Raw genomic sequence first — 15,913 nt, forward strand, 5'->3', positions numbered from 1 at the left:
GATATTTTATGTTGTAAGCATTTTGTAATATTTGTATAGGTACTTAGTAATTAATATATTCCTATATAGTGCATTATTGAATAGTACGTAATCTATATTGAATAGCCCACAGGCTACAATTTCCTTATATAAAACGTAATATATTATAAATTGTAGTAAAATTACTTTGGCTAACTGAAAATTATAAATATTGAACGTATTGTTTATAAATAACCAGGTAAACAATTGTAATTATTTTATAATATTAATATTGATATTTTCGTCGCGATATTGACTACTTACATTACCGTTATTACCTGTATAACATTTCATTATGCTTGCAATCAGCTTTTTATTGGAATTTCCATATCTGCGGTCATATGGAAAACGGGTTGGGAAAACCCGTTATTTATCTCATGTAAATGTACCCTCTCCCAGTTGCGTCCCCAAAGGGGCTAAAGTATGAAAATTGTCTTACAAATTTTAATTATTTAAAATAGTAAATACGTTAACTGCAAATCAACGTTAATATGTATCAGTATTTGAATTTCTTGTTGTTTTTGATTTTCAATAACTCAAGTTAAAAGTATTTAGTCCCCCCTCCCCATAAAAAAATCCAAAATAATTTATTTAAGAATATTAACCATATTTTGTGTGTGTGTGTGTGTGAGGGGGTGGATATAATTTGAATATTTTATAAAAAATGTAATGCCTTATAAAAAAATAACTTTCCAATCTTTATTTGTATTTTTTGTGATCATTATAACCATCCAGTGTCTTAGACAATTTCTAGCTGTGACTATGCTATAACGCTATAGTGGTAAATTGGCCCACAGTAAAAATAATTTCCGAATTTTAAATTTTTATAAATTATAAGATTAAAGTTAATATTGAGTATTTTACTGTATAATAATGATTTACTTCTATATTTTTCAGATGTAGCCATTACGTATAACATGATGAGCTGCTCCTGCAGGCTGTTGGCCTCCAGGTCCGAGGTTGGTTTGGGTTGCTTGGCTAGCCGGTATTCCTGGCTTGGTTACTAATTGGTTCTACTGAACACAAATTTGTAATGCTGTATATTTATAAGATGGTGACAACATGTGTGAGGGTAGTGTATTATTTACAAATACTTAAGTAAAAAATTTGAATAATTTTACCATCATGTCACGAAGTTAAGTGCATTTACATTATTAGTTATTATAAAACATAATAATCATATAATTTTAACGTAACAACAATACCCCTCAATAAGTCGATAGTCAAACACTTGAGCTGTACCTAAGTCTGATAATTAATTTAATGTTTTATACTTTAATTATTTTTATAAAATTTAAAAATTAAATATTCTAAAAATGTAACGTTGGTAAAATATTTCCTATTTCCTATCGTATTATGGTCTATTACGTATATTTGTACTTAATATTAGATTCTGCACGGAGTGAAGAATATTGTATTGATTTTACAATAATGTATGTTTTTTTTTTGTCTGCCATCACGTTTTGGAGTAGAATTAATGCTTTGATTTTTGACTTCAGCCCCTCTTTGAAAAGGAAAATCCAGCTATTTGGTACTTTGGGGATAAAAGTAAAAGTAGTTTTCAAAAGCGTCAGGAAAAACCCTAAAAAGATATCGAAAACCGAGAATTTTTTCGCATAACCAGATTTTGACAAAATCGATTTTTTTAGGATAAGTTATGGTTAGGTTTATGCATAGACGGTGGTTGAGGGGAGTAGCCCCCCAAAAAGATCGAAAGCCCCACCAAAATTATTGAACATTTTTAAAAGTCAAAAGTCATATGTGGACGGCCGGACGTCGGGCTTATTTTACAACAATTGGCAATTGCCAAAATCTTAAAACTTTACGAAATATATTTTTTCCCGAAATTTAATCAATATAATAATCATTACAACATATACCTACTATAGTCGCGACGGATTGAAAAAATTAATAACTCTTCAATATTATATACATTGAAAAAGATATCAATATCAATAGGTATTGAGAACGTTATTAATATATTTGTTAATCAAAATAGGTTTATTATACTAAAATAATAAAATATTTATTGAATTATAAATAAATGATTTTAAAGTACATATGTAGTTAGCAATGCGTATTTAGTAGGTTTTCTTTTTAGTTGGTTATTTAGTAGTTAACTCGTATTGGAGGCGGACGCCGCTTATAAGACTCACTTTGGGACTAGCACAAAGTGAGTCTTAAATCGAATGAATCATACAGGCGAAGTGGAAAAAAAAATTGAATTACATATTAATGAATTTTATTTTATTATATATTTTGCTTTAATTTTAATTTACTTTAATACATATAATATTACACATTACACATTTATTATTTAATGAATTTAAAAATGCTGATAAAAAAATTAAGATTATAATACATATTATACATATTATAAAAATTATTATACATTAATAAAAAATTATAAAAAATGTATGATGTATTTATTATTTATGAAAAATATTTGTGATTTTGGTTTGTTTTGAGTATTAATATTTCGAAAATATATTTCTCGTATTCATATTACAATAATGATAGTTGCAAAAAATGTGAAATGCGATAAAATTTGTTGTAAATACACATATTAAAAAGCATGAATTGAAACCAGAAATAACCTCAAGAATATGTAATTTTTAAAAACCAATTTATTTCTAAATTTTAACCAAAAATGTTTATTTTTTTACAATATTTGAGTGTTATAAGCGAAGTGGTGAGTCTTATGACCGAATTTTTTATAATGTATTTGGATACGTCCGGATCGTTCCAGACGATTTTGAGTCTAATAAGCGACTGAACCTTATATCTGTGAGTCTTATAAACGGCGTCCCCTGTATACATTGATATTAGTGAGGGGGTGTGGGGGCAAAGCCCCCACGGCTTATTTTGTAGAGAAAGGTTTAAGCTCCCCCCTAAAGTTCAATCAAATCTCCGCCTATGGGTTTATGTTGTTTAATATATATCAGTAGACAGTAAGTTTTATATAATTGTTTTTGGCACTGTTTTATACAACATACATTATAATATATCTGACCCATAATGTTACATTATGTACCTATATTACTACTATAATAGTACCTACTATAATTTTAATTTGCAAATGTTATGCACGCCTTTTGCTATTGACAATTGACGATGATCGGATGATGTAGTGTATTTTATTTTATTTTATACGGGGTGATTCTTTTATCATGAACCACTCATTATTTCAAAAAGTATTCATGTTTTTGAAAACATTTTCACATAGTTTCAAGTTGTTAAAAAATCAACGTTTTTATTAAAAAATTATCGAATTTAGGGCGAGTAGTTTATGAGTTATACGTATTTAAAGTTTAGACAAGCGGAGTAGTGGACAAACATTTTGCGGGGTAACCCCGTACCACCCAACTCCACACATCTAAACTTTTTAGTCGAAATAACACTTGCCATTTAAAAATGCATATACCTAAAAATAGCTTTATAATAGAAATGAACGTTAATTTTCATATGAACAGTTTCATAGTTGCTATAAATATAGATAAAAGCTTACAACATTTTTGTACACTATTTGAAATGTAAATAGTTGGTAGCAACCATTTTCTGTTGTCTTTGGGACAGTCTTAAATGTACCATCGCATTCAGCCACTGTGACTTATAGTATAAAACTTTTAATAACAGATGTTTAAAAATAAGAAAAAAAAATAATCTTAAGTTACATTTTATAACTCAACCTTTATGCTCTGAATAAAAGTTTTTTTGCAATATATTAAGCCAGATAATATTCCATTTACCATCAATGGCACCTGATAGAATCTGTAAATTAAAACAATCATATATATATTTATTTTTTTTTGGACTGAATAATATCAACTTTAACAGATTTGGTTGTGTCTGAAATGTGAGGATAAAATGTTGATTCTCATCCATTTCCAAAAGTTGATGAAAGTGTAATAGATTCATTGGAGTTGGATGGTATATGGTCATATGGATTTTCTTATTTGGCGCATTCTTTCTGTCGCTTGCAGGTAGGTGTAGTTGTATGCCCTTCTGGACAACTGAAAATGAAATGACCAAATTAATAATTCTAATAATTATGTTTACAGCCTTACAAGTTTTTGTATTTAATATTACTTTTTAATGGCTTCCGTGTACAAACATTTGGGTGAATAAGGCGTAGGGCTATGATTTACACATTGTTCTCCAAGAATACTTATTTATAATAGATATATACTTATACTAGATGATTATGCAGCTTCCTAATAAAAAATGTCTGTTCGTTCATATTTGTGGATATCGATCCTATTGCTGAACATCCATTTTTATATTCCTTGTATCTCATATAACTTCAAACAATACAAATACATAAAACTTTATTTTGTTCACACAATTGTAAAAGTATTCTTACTGAACATACATTTTCCTTTCAGTGCTTTTACTTTTAAAGTACATATATACCCTAAATTATCCTTTATTATTTGTTCTGTAGTTCTGTACGGTGAACACTAGGAATCATTACATATGAGTTAAGACGTACATTGCCATTTTCCTGATCATTGTTTTTTCTAAAGGTTGCAGTTGATTAATATATTCTTAAGTTATAATTAAACCACAGAAAAATAGTAATATTTACATTGACGGATGAAGTATGTTAGAAAAAAAATACTATCTATTAGAAAAAAGTGTAATACCTGGTAATAAATAGTCATGGACACGACGATCGTGCATTTAAAGTGTTTTTCGAATTAGTATAAATTTTATGTTTGTTTTACGCCTGAATAAAAGTGTTTCCTACTAATATACCCGAGTCTATGAGTTATTATTTCAGTCATTTTTACGTTCTTACCTTTGATAGGAACAGCCATTGGCGAAAATCGGGGGGGGGGAGCTTGAGGGGGCTGAAAAAAAAGCCCACCAAGCCCCCTAAAACATTCTTGCAAACATAAAAATTTTGTAGTTTCATTTTCATACATTATATTCTTAAAAAAACTAGAAATATAACACATAATAATTTTTATATTATAAATTTGTTTGTATAATATTTTACATAATATTTTATACGAAAATTAAAATTATAAGTTGGAACACTGTCCTATAATGATTTGTTTTATCGTCTGTCGAATAAAACAAAATATGTAAAATTATATTAATTTAAAAATATAATATATAATAATTTTTCACAGTTAAAAAAATAGTTATTTTTTGCTGGATTTTCATTTAACATGGTAGATTACCGAAACCAGAGAACGGATTTTGTTAATTTGGGTCTTGTTAGATTCACATTGTCTAGGAGAAGTGCTGTGAAGATTTGCAGAACTTTATCTTCAATCGTTAACTCACTACAATTGCTATAAAGTTTAAAAACATAAAAAACGCCTAACAAAATGTGTTTTAATTGTTTTTTTTAAGCTTTGTAGTGAATTAATTATACAAATTATAATAATATTAATATATTATATTATTAAATTGCAAATATAAAAAAAAATAATTGGACAGTAATTTTATATTTTTGTTCAGTTGTTCAGTAAATTTTTTTCCAATGTTAAATTCTAAATTTGTTTAGAATTATTTATGAGGGGGTTTGGGAGACGTAGCCTCCCACAGCTTTGGTTTTTGAGAAAAATCTTAGTCTCCCCAACTCTTTCAGTGGATTTCCACCTATGGGAACAGCGCCGGGATATACGTACTATGTGCCAATGAAGTTTTAATGAAACTGAATAGTGCCAAAGTATTTAGGTGTATGTAATCTTTGAGTTATTCCAGCCGATTAGGAATGAATGTAAAAATTGACAAACGCTAAGCGCATACCATTGTACAACTCACGAGTTAACAGTGCCATTCTAAATTATTTTAGAGAGTGTCATTCGCTAGACAGCTAAAGGGTACGAAAGTAAAGCGTGCATAGTAGATTTAATTGTGTGTCACCTATATGGTGATATCACAAAGTGGGGCCTAACGGGGTTACTTATCCACAGTCGGAGACGTTTTTGGTATGTATTCTCTGGTATCTCAACCTTGTCACCTTTTTCATTATGTACAAGTGAAATGACAGAAGACAGTGCTTATTGTACCGCGTCCGCACGAGTACAGTTTTGCTTACTGTACGTCTACACGTATACAGCAAGGCGAGCAACCTTTTGTAATAATATACTATATTCGTATTAATATTGTAATTGTAGATTAGAATTTAGTTTTTATACATGTTTTAGCAATCAAATAAAATGTTTAGTTTAATTTTCAATCATTTAAATTTTATTTTATTAATTTAACTAAATTTTAAAATTTAATTTTTTCAATAATCAAATAGTGAGCAGTGACGAAGTGTTAAACCTAAGTATATTATTCAAAAATTGTTTCAAAATCTTATTGTGATCTGAATGACGAAGAATCTATAGTTATAGGTTCAAAGATAACTAAATTAATAGATATTTATTTACATAAAAGAACAGAACTTATTGAATTATGCAAATCTAAACAATTAATTAGTGTAGGAACCGTTGGCAATTAAAGAACTAGATTAACTAGATATTATAAAGGGATCATAGAATTAAACGACATCAAAGATACCTTAACCGAACAACAAAAACATGAAATTAAAAAAGATTCAATTAAAAACAAAATTGCTATTAAAGAATTACTTGCAGAAAGTAATTTGAGCGATTCAAGCCCCGAAATAAGAAAATAGCGCTAGGAATAGATCAAATATAATTAATAACAAAATAACAAATATAACTAACGATTTAGAAAATAACGCAAATAAATTAATAATTCAGACAGATACAATTTTAAATTTTTAAACACTAGGAAGCAATAATTTATATCAAAATAATTTAGACCAAATGATAATAATTATAATAGTAATTTAATAAATATGGAACCTAACCATAAAAAACAGATATATGAAGATATCGAGAGTCCAAATAAATCAGATTCAAATTTAAATACTACCTTCTCTAGTACCTCAAAATTTGTAATAAAAAACACACCAGAAAAATATTAAAATAGCAAATAAAAATTCGAACAATATTAGAATGGATAAAAATAATATGCTGATTAAACATCTGGTTTAATTTTTTCGGTCAAGGAGATATAAAACTTTTATAATACAATACGAAAAAGTAGCTTAAATAAACAATTGGGACATATATGAAAAAATACAATTTTTATCAATATTTTTAAAAAATACAGCTAACAAAATTTTACAAAATTTAGAAAATAAAGGGGGAAATTTAGAAAGCGAGTTTAAAAACGAATTTCAACCTATAGGATTTTCAATTATTTTAAAAGACAATTAGAAAATAGGAAACAAAATAATTTAATGTCAATTTTGAGCTTTGTTACAGAAATAGAATATTTCTGTAGCCAAATAGGGTAATCGGTCAAAAAGTCCGGGTACATTTGTAATGTCGGACAAAAAGTCCGAAAATATAAAATATTTTATATAATTAATATTTATTTTAAAAGTTTAAAAATTTAAAAATGTTTGTAAATATTAATGATATTATATATTACACACATTATATTATTATATTTTTTTTCTATTTTCTTATTTTCATTTATAATTATATAATTGATTACAACAATATTAGCATTTCTTTGTAACTAAATACATTTTAACAAACAATAAATTTTTTTTTATTATTTATAAACACGACAATCTAAATCTAAAAAAAAAATAGTATATCATAATCTAGTGGATTTCCGTTATATTTTTGTGAGTTGTACAAAAATATATTAATATGTGTACATTTTTAAATTTTTAAAACAAATATTAATTAGGTATATAAAAATATAAAATATTTTGTATTTTCAGACTTTTTGTCCAACTTTTTTTAAAGCGGACTTTTTGTCCCCGGACTTTTCGTCCGTGATTCACCAAGTAGATAGAGATATGGAAGAGGATTGTGTTAACATACTAAAAGGAATAATGTTTTATGTAAACTATTATTTATATACTTAATTACTTGAGTATTACTAAAATACTAAATGTTCAACTATACGTCATTATATTCTGTATAATATTTTTTTTTTCATAGTTTCAACAGTTATGTTTATGTTTAATTATTTTTCATAAATAAAAGGAAACAATTCTTTGTATGATAATATATACACCTCGACATTTATGATTATCATATACTCGTATGTTTGCTTATTTTCTATTAATTTTACAATCACAACTATTTTTAAATAAAATCCATTCTATTGAATGACAATTGAAAAACAATTATATTTTTTGTATTTGTTACATGTATAGAATCTCTATATACCTACTATAGACACAGGTTATAATAAATCATAATAATAAGATCGATAATATTATGTCCCTAATTTCTTATTTGTGTCCAAAATAAACATTATAATATTTTAATGTTCTTAATATATTACATATTACACATTACACGAGATGATGCTTACTAAAAATGTAAATAAACAACGACGTCGCTCAAAAAATCGTTCCCAATCGTGTTAGATAGTAAAAAAGTACAACATCGTATAATACCGCTTAAAATAGTATCTATGTTATACTATAATAGTTATAGTTGAGCATTGAGCTTGCTATGTATTATAAGTGTGTTACCATTAGGGTTTAGATAAAGTTCATAAAGCGAACAACATAACAGAAACTGTATTGACCAAACATTTTTATTATTATTATTATTATTATTATGAATATCCTGAAATAATAGGAAAATAATGGAAACGAAGTCCAAAAGTTAATATTATCCGTAGTACGTCTGTATTTTTTATAAAATACACTTATGTTATCGATAATTTATGTAGGTATATATAAAATGTACAATATTATTGTATGTAATGTTTTTACTATATTCTATTATTTGTCAATAATATAATAATATAATATAAATCCTACATATCACATCTATAGTGCTGAATTTAGGAACGTATTATGTAGAGGCTCCGGTCCCGTCCTTAGATCTTTAGCAATAGCTATTATTTTTCAATTCCACATAATAATAATATATTAAAATTTACTGCAAAAAAATATTTTATTGTAAAGTATGGTTGAAAAATGTTTATTTTATTAAAATAACTAATTCAAAAATAAATAATATAATAAAAGTAGTTAATTATGTTAAATTATAATTATTTTATATTAATACTCTTTGAAATTTCGTTTCTTAAAGAGTTGCTTAATATTATGACTCGTCTGCGTATAGTTTTATGAATTATGATTAAATAATACATTTATCATTTATGTTTTGTGTTATAAAATAAAAAATAAACATAAAATATTGAACTAAGGTATTATCGAAGTATAAATTTGGAAAACTAAATTAGTAAAATTCTTACTAGTCTATATTGTGAATGACTACTATTTAAGTATTTTAATTCCTGATTCTATTTTATAAATTTGTTTGTTTAAAAAGAATAGTATTAAATAAAAGTAACTATGGTGCCCAGTACTGGTAAGTACTAGCTACTAACTAAGGCGATTAATTATTGATTTTTTAGTTGTTTATGCTGTTTAAATCATTTGTTTTGAACAAAACCATATTTAATTAATTTAAATGTTTTAAACATCTTAACACAGATCAATACTAACCGCTACTAAATAATATTTTTGATAAAATGAATTATTACTTGTTTTGTTTTGATGTTGAACATAAGGCTGATCTTCTGACAATACGTAGTGCAATACATTAATCGATTAATCCGTATCTCTGGGTCATAATTTTTTTGTATTTAGAAAAGCCTTTACAATGTACGAAATACAAAAAGTTGAGGTTATGAAAACAAAATATAAATTAATCAAAGTAGGTACTTACATAAATCATCACCTCATTTTCTTTTATTATTAGAATTATTTTATTATTATTTTATTATTGTTTTTTTAGATGAGAAAAATGTGTATTTGTAGTATTTACGCATCTTTTTTCCTTTTAACTTTCATTTTTGCGATTTTAAATGTTCAAACACTGTTTTTGTTTTCTTTGAGAGTCGAGTAAATACAGTAAGTATTAAATAATTAACTCGATTCCAAACGAATGCGGAATGACTGCCGATTTTCGATTATAGATAACCAAATGACGATGGACAATCGTTACGAAAATTCCGATAACGTGTAGGTACAATTCCATAGTTAAGATATTTTTAAGGCATATAATATTGTTATAGTCTTCATTAATCTAGATACAATAATCTGATGATCGTCGTCGATACACGATTAAATAATACTTGACCGCTCGGTGGTATATTTTTGTACCACTTCTGTCTTCTACGCTACAATATTATATAGGTTTATATTGTCAAAAAACTTGAAAATTAATTTCTAGATTCCTCATCATTTTTTAATTAAAAAGCTTAGAAAATTTACTATCAAGTCCCTCAAAAATTTCTTTTACAACTATTAAAAAATATTAGATTATTAAATAACGCGATTTATCATAATGATTATTTAGAGATAAAATTTGTCAAAATCACAAAAATGTCAAAAATGTATTATACATTAAATCAATTTATACAGCAAAGGCTTGAAAATTTAACATAGGTTCCTTATATAAATAATTCATGTTGAAATCAAAAACTCTACAAAATATTTATATAGAATTTTCCTTCATAGACATTTGAAGTTAAAATCTTAACAAAATTAGGTATTTAAACAAAGAATAACGAATTTTGTAGCTTCATTGTAATTTTAAAATATTATTCGCTGGGACATGAAATTTTTACCAGTCATGTCGTATAGGTAAGTCAGATATAGTTATTGGCTATTGCAGGAATGTGTATCTCACAAATACCGGAGTATTATCGGACAGTAATAATCGGCAATAGTGAAAATCCAATATCAACTACGGATCGCGCATACTATACACGCACGACGCACAGCATGATGATGTTGATATTTTATTGGGAACCTATTTCAAGACCAAAATAGATGAGACACGATTATTACGGACGGTTACAGTATGATGATTGATGACAATACTATATGGATCCTCGAAAACTGCACGTTTTCTGACAACTGTTGCCAAACTTATAAATATAATACTCCGATAGGTAAATAGGTAATGTGATGTTTATGACCTCTTTAAAAATGAGTATTAATGCGTATTATTAATAAAACGAGTTTTAATGATTATAAGAAATTACAAAAACATATTACAATTTATAGTTATCATTATACAGACGAGAAAAAATACAAAATGAAATGTATTTATACATTAAGCACTTTCTATTTTATTTTATACGACATATCTATTACTATATGTAATGTATTTATAGTTTTTGATTTAGACAATTTTTTTGTAATCGTATTATTCTAAAGACTATATAAAAATACGACGTCAATGTTGTTGTTCATTATAATTATTATCACTTATCATAATTTATTTGCATTTGTATTATTATTATTATTATTATTATTGTATAGTCCACGGTTTAAGATACCTATACCCAGGGCCTAAAATACATCTAATTTCAGGGGACACACTTATTAATTTAACTTCGGGCATTGACCGATTTCTATAGCAAAATAAATCTGTGGAGGTTATAACTCCCAAAATGTACCTGTCACATCAATATTATTTATATGATACTGGACTAAAAAATAATAAAATAAATACAACAATAAGTTCAAAATATTTTAAATTGTGTTGAAATTCCTAAATATATGTTATTACTTATTTCTGCAATCAAAACTAAAAACATGTTATAAAACTTGGGACACACATTTGTCATTCAGGGGACTTACTTTGATTTTAAGGGGACACAGTATTTTAGGCCCTGACCTATACTAAAGCCAAAGGCTCTAACCGGGGGAGGTCCAGACGTCCGGACACCCCTCCCCTCGACATTTTTAAAAGTAGAAACATTTTAGTGGTGAATATAAGGTATAATATATAGTGTGGTAATATGTAAGTATCTATATATTAAAAAATGTTGGGCCCTCTGAAACTTGCCTACCTATCGTATAATCTTAAACCATGGCGTAGTAGCTGCGCTGCTCGCACGAGACCACAAGACATTCGGAGTTTATGAAGACGTTATTAATTTTGTCAAAATAAATAAAGTATTTACTACAATTAAAGATGCATCAATAAACAACAGTCAGTGATCAACTATAACAATAAATTAACTAATAACAAAAAAAATATCAACGTACCTATCAAAAATAACCTATATTTTAGTTAAAAATTATATCGTGAAGGTATGGTTTAAGAAAAAAAAAAAGCCAACGGCACGTAGTGTTCCCAAGCGGTCACCCATCCAAGTACTAACTACGCCCGACGTTGCTTAACTTCAGTGATCGGACGAGAACTGGTGTATTCAACGTGGTATGGTCGTTGGCGAAGAACTGTTGCTTTCTGAAATAATATAGGTAAAATATGAGTATAGTAAACTAATAATTTAATAAAACGCAATTATAATAATGTAACGATGACATATTTTATAGTTTAATGACAATTTTCAATGCCTTTCATGCTTCCGGAATTTTTTTTTTTTTTTGTAAAACGAATAAATGGCAACACGCTCACAAGGGTTTAGAAATGCAAAGCTTTATTACATTAGATTAAAGAAACACAATAATAGTAAAATGTATTTTTTTTATTGTATATTGTTTGTAATATAAATGATTTTTTTTGCTGAATTTATTTAGTGAAATAAAATCACCTAATATATACAATTTCCTTTGAAGAATACAAACAACATTTTATTTTATTTATGTCATGGGATCACATTATTTTATTTTATTTATTATTATTCGGAAATTTTGCCTCAGTGTTGTGTATTTTTTTAACAAGAAAATTATGTTAATTTTCCAACCAAAAGAATAGGTAAAATAATATAGGCTCTTATGATTATAAATTGATACAAATATTTTATTTGCGGACTATGGTCGTCATACTTGATGTAGGTAACAGTATGCATGGGCATAAATAGGCTGCAATTTATTAAGTAAATATCTAACACATATTATTTATATAAAAGGAAAACTCTCTTATTCACACCCCGAATTAAATTTATACGTTAATAAATATATATATATATATATATAAAGTAATGAGCTAAGAATATCAATCTAAATACTATATATTAATTTTTATATACTAATATTAAAATAGAACTATATACCATATTTTTTACTCATTACAATACATAACTTAAACATAGATTTTATTTATTTTCCCTTTAATAATAGTATCTATACTTGAAAATGTAAACAAACAATATTTTATAATTTAAATAATATTAACCATGTATTTTTCATTGACTTTATGCTAATAGACACGGAGTGTGTATAACAACATCATAACGAGCGGCGTGCAAACATCTCGTTGTGATGTAGCCCGCCTTAACAACAAGTGTGCTAATTTTAGGATAATACGCTTATGGAAATTGTCGTACAATTATTGTACTCGATGGTTTTACGTAAATACGTACATTTATTATTTGTTCAGCTAATAAGCACCATTAAACTAGGAAGTACCTACTGAATAGGTACCTACTCATAATAGTTAATTATTATATCGGCTACTTACGTATACTTACTTATATAATTGATTTTAAATACTATATTATAATAGTATTTATTATCAATACGATGAGTCGATTAATAACAATGTGTTAAATGTTATTGATGTTAATAGGATAGGTATATATATACATATATTTGTTTAGAACACAGCTTCCTATAGAACTAATTAACTTAATTAATTAAAACGTTTTGATTAACTGTAATTTAATATATAGTGTTTAAAACATAATAAAATAAATAAAATATAATATAATTTTTAATTTTAAATATTAACAACAAATAAGTTTTTTTTAAAAAACAGAAAATAACATACTTATAGAAAAAACATTGACTTAATAGTTAATAGTTATGATTAGTAAATTTAACAAAATCTTTTATGATATAATAGTTATGTCATATAAAACAAAGATCCGCAGACATCTTTTATTCGTTTCTAAATGTTATTTAGTAAACTTTTTACTAATAATAATTTTTGAATTTTCACTTTGTTTTGCTATACTTCTCAATCTTAATGTAATATATGTATTTATTATAATTGATACAAGTTGCTTCTTATGGTTGGTGAATGATGATTGACCTGATATATGGGTATCCATAGTACTTGTATTAAAAACAGAACTATAAACATTATTTTTTATCTGCGGGTACAATTTATTAATGAAATTTTTTTTTATACATATCTTTTACTTGTTTACACCTAATCCATTTTTCAGTTATAGCCTTTAAAAGTTGGCAATTTTGCGTTTTTTACGCATATCCAATACGCTATAATGTACCATGTTTTTCATACATTGCGTTCGGAAAAAAAAATCGAAATTATTCCTCGACTTGTTGTGTAAAAACATCTTAAGTAGGCCTTGGAGTTTAAAACAAATGCAAAAATTACAAAAAACGATCAACTTCAAATGGCTATAAATTTAGGGGCCCGGTGCCCCGGTATAAAGTAGAAATATACCGTAATAATATTTCGGTTTTTTTTTTTTTTTTTTTTTTATTCGTTAAATGTGTTTGAAAAACCTACTATTTTTTTCATGCTGCGAAATCATAGTATGAAACACTACTTTGAGGTTAAATTATGCCTAATTTACAGCAGTATGTTAAAGTAACATAACTCGTAAGTATAATTAAATGCTAAACTCGAGGTCCTCCCGCGACCGCGCGACATTATTAAGCAATGTTCTGCGCATTCGTATAAACGTAAAATTGCAAACTTTGGAAAGCTATAACTTCAAAAGTATAATACCCTAAAACAATATTACTCTGTGTTCCATATAAACACAGAACAATATAAACATTATAAACCCGTTTGATGAGACCATTGTCCGCGCAAAATATCCTAGATTATGACGTCACGGCTACAACGCGGCAATATTTACGGATTCAAAAATGCTATGCTCCGCCTTTAACTAATAACTCAAGCACAACATTGTTTATCAATTTGTTTTCTTCACATCTAATTACTCATTATGAATAATTACCTTGCAAGTTAGATCAATATTTAAATTATGGTTCAGGTCCTAATTAACTTACCCGAATAGTTTTGTATCACATTGCTTCGCAACTCCACAAATAATACATTTATAACCCATGTTTAAATAAATCAATTATAAAATCAAATTTAAAATTTTATTTGAATTCAGACAGCGGTTGATAGTATAAACACGTACGACGAACAGGCATTGGTGAATGATAATATTAATATTATATTATAATGGCATAATATATTTTATGCAATATGCATAGAGTAATACTCTATTACTCTATGATTTTATGGTATACGATAATTTTACAGTCACTCAGTCACCGAAAAGCGCCCTCTTATCTTTTCTCGCCCGGCGTGCAATCACTTCGCGTCTATTAGTCATGAACGTGCTATATATGTCCATGATATTAGTAAATAGTCAATGGTATTTTTTCTTATTTTCAAGGGAGGTACTGCCTCCCTTCCGTGGCCTATTCGGTAAAACCACCACTGACTCGGACGATAAACCGATCGTAAAATTGTTACTCCGTGGACTCAGCAGACTGCGTCGTACAACTTGGCAACATTACACTAAAAATCGTATAACGTGTTGCGAAAAAAAGGAAAATCGTTCGCAATCGTGTTTCACCCCGATCAACCGTATAAAAACGGGTGTGAAGTTAGGTGACCAAAGCTAGACGACTGTTTTTCTTACGACTAGTCTTGTCAGACTTTATATCGTAAACTAACCACGAGACAGCGCCGTGATAATCATCCGTAAAAATCAAATTTGCAAAAACCTCATAGATAGCTTATTATCAAGCAGGTGTACTCGGCGCTCGTAAGGCCCAGACGATTGTTTTACCGCCCGACACGAATCGGTTATCCGGGCGTGGATTTTATTTCTTTTCGCCGAATTCCGAAAAGAGTCGAAGCACTTGACCTAGATATTCTGAAAGCCAGAAAAATGTAGGTACTAT

At 27.4% G+C, this 15,913-nt stretch overlaps 1 non-coding gene and 1 pseudogene across 1 annotated transcript; both read right to left on the reverse strand.

Annotated features, from left to right (window-relative positions):
• Positions 1–3,683: 3,683 nt before the first annotated feature.
• LOC113558101 lies at positions 3,684–4,838 on the reverse strand (annotated as a pseudogene).
• A 7,326-nt stretch (positions 4,839–12,164) lies between these two features.
• On the reverse strand, positions 12,165–12,283 carry LOC113559506. Its single transcript, XR_003406006.1, has one exon. It is a non-coding gene; the product is annotated as a 5S ribosomal RNA (ribosomal RNA).
• Positions 12,284–15,913: the final 3,630 nt, after the last annotated feature.

The sequence above is a fragment of the Rhopalosiphum maidis genome, chromosome 3 (assembly GCF_003676215.2).
Source record: "Rhopalosiphum maidis isolate BTI-1 chromosome 3, ASM367621v3, whole genome shotgun sequence".
Taxonomy (NCBI): domain Eukaryota; kingdom Metazoa; phylum Arthropoda; class Insecta; order Hemiptera; family Aphididae; genus Rhopalosiphum; species Rhopalosiphum maidis.